This window comes from Morone saxatilis, unplaced genomic scaffold, assembly GCF_004916995.1.
Source record: "Morone saxatilis isolate NCDOM2014 unplaced genomic scaffold, NCSU_SB_2.0 Contig2, whole genome shotgun sequence".
NCBI classification, from domain to species: domain Eukaryota; kingdom Metazoa; phylum Chordata; class Actinopteri; family Moronidae; genus Morone; species Morone saxatilis.
Window position 1 is genome coordinate 3788483 of NW_023339762.1, and position 7503 is coordinate 3795985.

At 39.6% G+C, this 7503-nt stretch overlaps 1 protein-coding gene across 1 annotated transcript in view; it reads right to left on the reverse strand.

Moving 5' to 3' along the window:
- LOC118330310 (probable E3 ubiquitin-protein ligase HERC3) overlaps positions 1 to 7503 on the reverse strand; it is a 16946-nt gene that overhangs the window by 4100 nt on the left and 5343 nt on the right. The window lies entirely within an intron of this gene.

The window sequence follows — 7503 nt, forward strand, 5'->3', positions numbered from 1 at the left end:
AGGTTTTTGATGAACTCACTGAAGAGCAGAGGAAAAATTTCATTTGTAAGTATTGTGCCTAGTTTTAATGAATGAGTGAATGGTTAATGTCAGGCAGCTAAAACACACATCGATTGCAGTCACAGTAACAGTTGCCAGCCGCAGATTAACAGTCTGTACTCATCCCCACCACTCAAGAGGACCAGGAACATCCAATGTTTCCCACAGAACCTCGATGATAATTCTACTTTCTTCTCCAATTTCTTTTAGTGTTTACTCACAAACTACTTCAGTCTGCTCACCTTGCTTTTCCCTTCTCTTTTTCTTTTTTCACCCGTAATTCTTATTTCTGTGGAGGTTGTTGTTAGGCTTGTAATAAACCTGGGCAGCCAGCTCTATGTGTGGGAAACACTCATTAGGTTTCAACCTGATAAAAAAACAAACAAAAAATATAATATTCGAATACGCTTCGAAGCATTCGGGTCAGCCCTGCAGTTGATACAGAGCAGTGAGGCAGTTTCCCACTTTACCACCACACCCCTACTTCCCCCCTCACCACAAAAATAATGCTAAGTGATTGAATATTAATGATAGCTCTGTTCCACTGAAGCATCCCAGTAAGGCAGCATGAACAGAAACAGGGCACAGGACCTTGAACACCTAAATGGAATGCAGCCGTTATTAACATCATTAGTTATCTGTGCTGTTTGTAAGCAGTGAGTGAGCAATCAAGAGTAATTCTATTGATTATCATTATTGTTGTTCCTCAGGGTTCCTGACTGGTTTTAAGAGGGTTCCTGTTCTTGGCATGGACCAGATCCAGATGAAGGTTCGAGTTAAGCAGCTCAGCCCCGGCGACTCTTACGATCAGCATTCCCCGGAGTCTCTGACATGTCACTCTATTCTGGAACTGCCCTTATACTCAACCAAGGAGATCATGCGAGACAAGCTGACAAAGGCCCTGGTACCAGTGAATGGATTCCTGATGTGATGGTGGACCAACAGTTGCTGGACAGGAACTTGGACTGTATCTATGCAGGGAAAGGGTGGGCTTGATATTTTCATTTTATTTTACCTTATCACCTTTCCTGGGAAATCTCAGATTTAAACACTGTACTGACTTGATCTTGTAAGAGTTTACTTTAAAAACTGTGATCAAAGAGTAGGATTTGCAGCTATTCCTCAGTTACAGCACTACAGTGTAACAGCCTAACTGCAGGCACTTTGAAATTCTGTGACTTTTTGTTATAATATAACACACTATAATTTAACCTATTTAACCTATGCATTTTACATTTTCTCAGGAACAAAGTCTATTTTTATGTAATTTAAGTTTTGAGTTTAAGTTGAAATAAACAAAAATAGTATATTTGTATTTATCTTTGTAAAAGATTCTGTGTCAGAGAGGTGTCATTTAAACTGTAAGGTCATCTTAGTTTACACTTGGTTCTCTTGAATTGTATAATATATACAGAAAGGAGTAAATGGGGTTTGACAAAATATTGTTACTTTAATCAGAAAAGCTAATCACTATCACAGTGTGTAAATTAAAACTTAATTCCTGTTTGTCATGACTGTATTTTATGAATTTCTCACATGTGAAAATGTTTGAGCGATAAAACATATGCAGTATATTCATCTGTTTGTCATGTGTGAAAAGAAAAGTTTGCACTGAGCTTACCTGCATCTGTTTGGTGTCAGTGAATCACTGCAACGCTGCAGCCTGTGGCTCTGAGGTTATATCATCTGTGGTGAATATTATGTGCAGGTTTACCCCATAATATATGCGCAAGTACTACTTTATATCATAGAGAATAAACTTATTTAAGGTACTATGCAGTCTATTGCAGTGTATCCTGGTACTACCGCCAGATGGCACCAAATCAAAACCTTTCAATTTTTTTCCCCCTCTTTTTTTCCAGTATATGTTATTGAACAACCAGCAGCACAACTACCATATATGCGGGTGATGCAGTTGCATAAGGGTCTCCAGCAGTTCAGAGGCCATAGCAGTTCACTGGTATCTGCACCGCTGCTATAATCTTGATTGACATAAGCTGCAGCCAATGAATTTACACGTTGTCGCAGGAGGTATTTCTAGTAGTCAGTGAGCTAAGCCTCTTATTCCAATGGTGTCTCTGTCTCACACTTGATGTCATTCACATTCATTAACACAATAACATGAAACACTTTACTGACTCAAAACTTTACAGTATGTTACATTTATGTTATATAATAATCAATCTACAGGCTTGTGTTTTGGTGTTATAAGGCCTCATGCAGCAGACATTAAACATTTAATGACAGTAATGTCAATGTGTGCCACTGTCACTGATCATCATTTTTCATGTGTTCATTGTTGCGTCTCACTAATTGGATCATTGTTTTCACATTTGTCACGGTTTGCTGCCACCACTTTAGTTAAGTAGGTCTAGGTCTATCTTAGGCTTGCTATTTTATGACTAATCTTCTATTAGCCCGGCGTCCTTGTTTATTCACTTCATTTAGCTGTGCAGTGCATTTTGCTGTTACTGGTCATTTTAAGAAAGCTGCATGCTTTCACTTCTTTTATTAGCTACTGACATTACATCATGTTACAAGGCCCACTTTGTTCATCTTGCATTGGGGCCCAGCACTGACTCGTAATGCTGCTGATTATACAGTATAGATAAACATACAGCACGACAACAAGTAGTCTCTATCCCCCCATGGTGTTATTAGTACAAGCATTTTATTAAATTTAAGACAACATTTACCATGAGGCTTCTATCCTCTGGAAGTTTTATGTGTTTAGAGTTTATAGTCAGCAGTGCAGGTTTATCTCTTCAGTCTTTACTTGGATGGTAAAAGTATTCAAAACAAATTACAACTGCTTCAAAACTGTCCTCAGGTTTCAGAAAGATTTCAGATCTTTCTCTAACACTCACACTGGAGTCCAGGCAGTACACCGCAGAGAGGTTCAGTCTCTAGCTCCACCCTGTGGTCAGTCTGTGTCATTATCTTTATAGATGAACTACACAGTTGAAGGTGAGGTTCAAACTGAACCCTTGTAGACCCTTGTAGATTAGAGAAGTCCAACTGGTGGATCCATTCCAGTTTTATTTTTCTTTTGTGGGTTCTGAACTGATTTTTGTAATAATTACTGAGGGTCTTTCAGACCAATGTTCAATGTGTTCAATGTGTTGAACCAAATTGAATGTCTGTCCCAATGGACATCAGGTCTGTTAATATGATCGGAACTGTTTATCAAGCTGAGACCATAATTCCAGCATCATGACACATGTTTTCTTTCACGGTTATTTGATTTAATCAAGTTAATACTGAAGTTATCAACTTAATTCCACAATATCTTTACAGTTACTCCCGTATGAGTATAATGTAATGTGCCATGATTGTGATCAACACACTGTGTTTGCTCTGTGGGCTTTAAAGGAGGATGTCTTAATAACCAGTAATATGAAATACAAATACAGGCACAGAAGAGCTAAAATGATTTTGCTGTAAAACCAACATACTAGGACTACCCATATGTGGGCTATAGTTAACACATGCACAGTTAAAACAACCATAATATTTCCAATAAACTTTACACTGTTACACTGGCACCCATTTTGGTGGACATGACAAAAATATAACAAAGAACATCTGATTTAGCCTCATTTCTATTTAAAGACATTCTTGTAAAGAGGGTTAAAGGAGTTTTGCATTTGGACACAACACCATCCAGTGTATTCTGGTCAGCCTCCTGGTTCCAATATATCCATTATGTGTGTTTGGTTGTTAAATGAAGACTTTTAGGAGTCTGTGTTCTGACATGGGGAGGCAAGATGGTGGCATTGAGACTTTAAGGAGTGGCAGAAATGCAATATATGCTGATTTAATTGTAAAGAATCACAGATTTCCTTGGAATAACACCCAAATGAAAACAATACATTATTATGACACTGTTACGATCAACAGGGAGGAACTGAAAAGCGGACACAGACACAGGTAGTGGATTTGATGAAGAGAGTAATTTATTGTCCAGACTAAAAGGGGAATGAATGTGGTTGAGGAGAATCCAGAGGATGCAGGCAGGGACTCCATGGAGAGACAGAGGACAAAGGCTGGTTGTGAGCGTGGCTGACAGAGAATGATCCTGGAGACAGTGAGAACAAGGCAACATTTTACTTTTATGCAATATCTGTTCTTTCTATTCCTTACATTCCCAAACAGGCTTGTTACTTTAGTTTCAATAAATTTGTGGGAAAAAATTATTAATTGATATTATTATTTGCATCATTGCTTGCCTTCCCAACATCAAGCCTGATGCATACAATGCATAACAGACCTCAAGACGACAGACAAGAGCGAGAGTTGACCCTGTTTGAAGTCTCAGTTAGCTTTGCACAGAAACAGCCAGTAGAAATGTCTGTCAGATAAACAAAGAGAATACAAAGAGCCTGCACCTTTTCACTTTTACTTAAGTAACTTGAGTTGAATCAGTACTTTTACTTTTGCTGGAATATTTTCTGTACTTCTACTTGAGTAAAGAATGTGTGTACTTTTGACACCTCTGAACTTAAGTCTATCACTTTTTCTAAAATGTGTCCATTACAGATCATGAAATTATTATTATGTGTTAATGTCCGTTTTTAAACATGTTCTTTTAAAAATGTTTCTAAATTAGTGTATTATATTTGACAGCATTCGCGGCAGCTGGGGTGGACAGAGGGGTGGACAAAGGGGTGGCAGCCCCATAGATCCGCCCCTGCTAAGTTAAAGCACATTTCCCACCAAAATAAAGCAACTCAAACTCACTTATCCCTCCTTAGTGCTTAAAACGAGACAAATCGATTATCAGAGATGCTTTAACTAAAACAGAAGACAGACCGGCATATTCAAATATAACTAAATTCATAATAACTAAATATGTAACTAATGCACTCCGACCATCTAATTATTGTTATTCACGAAAAAACACCGAAACAAACAAACAGACTCTAGCAGTTTCACTTTCGTTTTTCTGTCATTAAAGGTAGCACATAGTTTCGTTACATCCTGCTGTTCATTGCTGTGTTTAGGTTTTGTTTTCAGAGTTTGTGCCCAGTTTAAGTTTCGTTTGTGAGAGTGTAAAAGCAGCTGACGGTGCAGCAGAGACACAGACACAATGCTCTCATGGGGAGAGGACAGTCAGCGGGGCTTCCGGCTGAGAGACGGCACACTGGTCGACGGCTCAGCAGGGGACGGGGTTCAGCATCTAGACCTCGGTTATCACATCACCGACCTGTCAGCAGGCCACAGTGTGCTGGCCTTCGTCAAAAGCAATGGCAACTCCTTCATCATTCGCACAAATGAGAGAAAAGACGGGAGCAGAGTCAGAGGGAAACAGAGTGAGCATCATGTTCTCTATTTCTGTGTTTATTCATGTAAAACAAGTTCACCTCTAACTACAAGGCTCTTGCAAAAGGCAGTTTTCTAAGTTGCAGTAATGACGACATAACTGAATCCACTTACACCTGCTGTGCACTTTCAGAGTGTGTGGACTGTAAAGAGAAGATTAAAGCAGTGAGCTGTGGGGACGATGTGGTCACACTGCTGTCTGAGAGAGGCAAAGTCCTCAGTGTGGACACCGCTCACACTTACATTCCAAGGTAAGGAGAAACTGCGCTGTCAGTCTGTGTCCTAAATATGCTACAAAATGTACAAAAAATGATTTTGAGATGAGATTTGGTACAAAGTTAGTTAAATGAGTATTTGAACTCTTGTTCTTGCAGGCCTCTGGAAGCTTTGTGCAACATAGCAGTTTCTCAGGTTGCTTGTGGGAGCCAGCATTCAGTTGCCCTGACCAAAGGTACAGTAAAGTACAGTAGACCATGGTAGACTGTAAGGAGGAATGAATGTGGTACTACTGGTATTATGTGCTGAGGTTTGGACCCATTGTGTGTCTGAGCTTACTGACTCCACCCTCAAAACAATGGATAATTTATTTGTGGAGAGACCAGGACAAGTCCAGGATGTCAGGTAAGTGTAGGCAGAGCACTATGGAGCTAACAAACTTAAGTTGATTTCTCCACAGATGGTCAGGTGTATACGTGGGGCCAGGCCTCCAGAGGCCAGCTGGGTCTAAAGGAAGCCGGCGCCAATTCACCCAAACACCCTCCATCTCTGTCAGCGATCCCCCTGGTCCAGATCGCTGCAGGGGGAAAGAGCAGAGCTTCGCCCTCTCTGTCTCCTGGAGGTGTGTTGCTGGGGCAAGAAAACGACTGTGGACAGCTCGGGCTTGGATGACACGACGGTAAAATAAGCAGTCATTACAGCTAACATTTATTAAAGGACCAGTGTGTAGATTTAGTGGCATCTAGTGGTGAAGTTGCAGACTCTAAGGTAACAGAAACAATGATTCTTCCTTTTCAGTAAGATTATATAACACCAATGAAAACTTTGTATGTAATATTAAAATTCCATTTCTGCCAAATAGATCCTCCTAAATGTTACACACTGGACCTTAAAATATATACAGCCTTCCTTTAACAGTGTAAACTGAAAGTTTTTATTTATTTTCTATAGACAGGACACAAGCACAAACATCTGTTCATTGCCTGATCATGAAGAAATCTGTTCACATTTCCTGTGGGAAATGGACCACACTGCCATTTTGACAAGGTTAGAAAAAGAGAGCTGCTAACAATTTCTTAATACAGATACACAAAATTATGATAGTTACTGGAAGAATTTCCTTCTCACTCAATCCCTAGTAAAAACTCACATTAATGCTAGTGTATTGTAAGTCTTACTAGAAAGATTTTCACCACTCTCATGGGTGGAACCACTAACCTACCACATTTTATTGCTGGAAAAGAGCACTTTTAATTCCTTGACAACAGACATTGAAATTAAAATAAATCTAATTTACTCAACACTTGACACCCATAATACACCATGAAATGATGAAATAAGTTTTAATCGTCTTGCACCCTAACTCCATGTTCAAGGATCTTGTGGTGAAAATATTTTTAAAAAGTATTAGAAGTCAGTTTAGAAGGTCTGTTTTTGGATTTCTAAAAGACTGAACCAAAACTGTAAAGTCACAGAAATTAAAAACTAAAAGCATCAGGCTGAAAGATGCCCTTAATGCCGTAGAGCTGAAAGGGAACTGCAGAACTTGGGGTGAATATTTCTGTGGGGTCATCGCTTTGACAGAGACTTTGGTTAAAAGAACAATGAACTTGGCCAGGATCTTGAAAATCGATTTGGGCTTTTGTCCCAGCCTAATTCTGGTTAGAACAGAACACACAGGCTGACCCTGGCAAAAACCACAAGAGGGGGGCCGTGTGTCTATACGTCAACTCACGCTGGTGTAAAACTATCATAAAAAGGGAATCTAATCTGTAGCCCCAACATATCGAAGCTTTTAAATCACTATTCTAACCTGCGTCCCGTTTTATCTGCCAAGCCCCAAGAAATTCCCCAACTTTTCATTACACTGGTTTATATCCACCCCAAAGAGCCAAACTTGGCCAGATGCTGCAGCTGAAATTACCA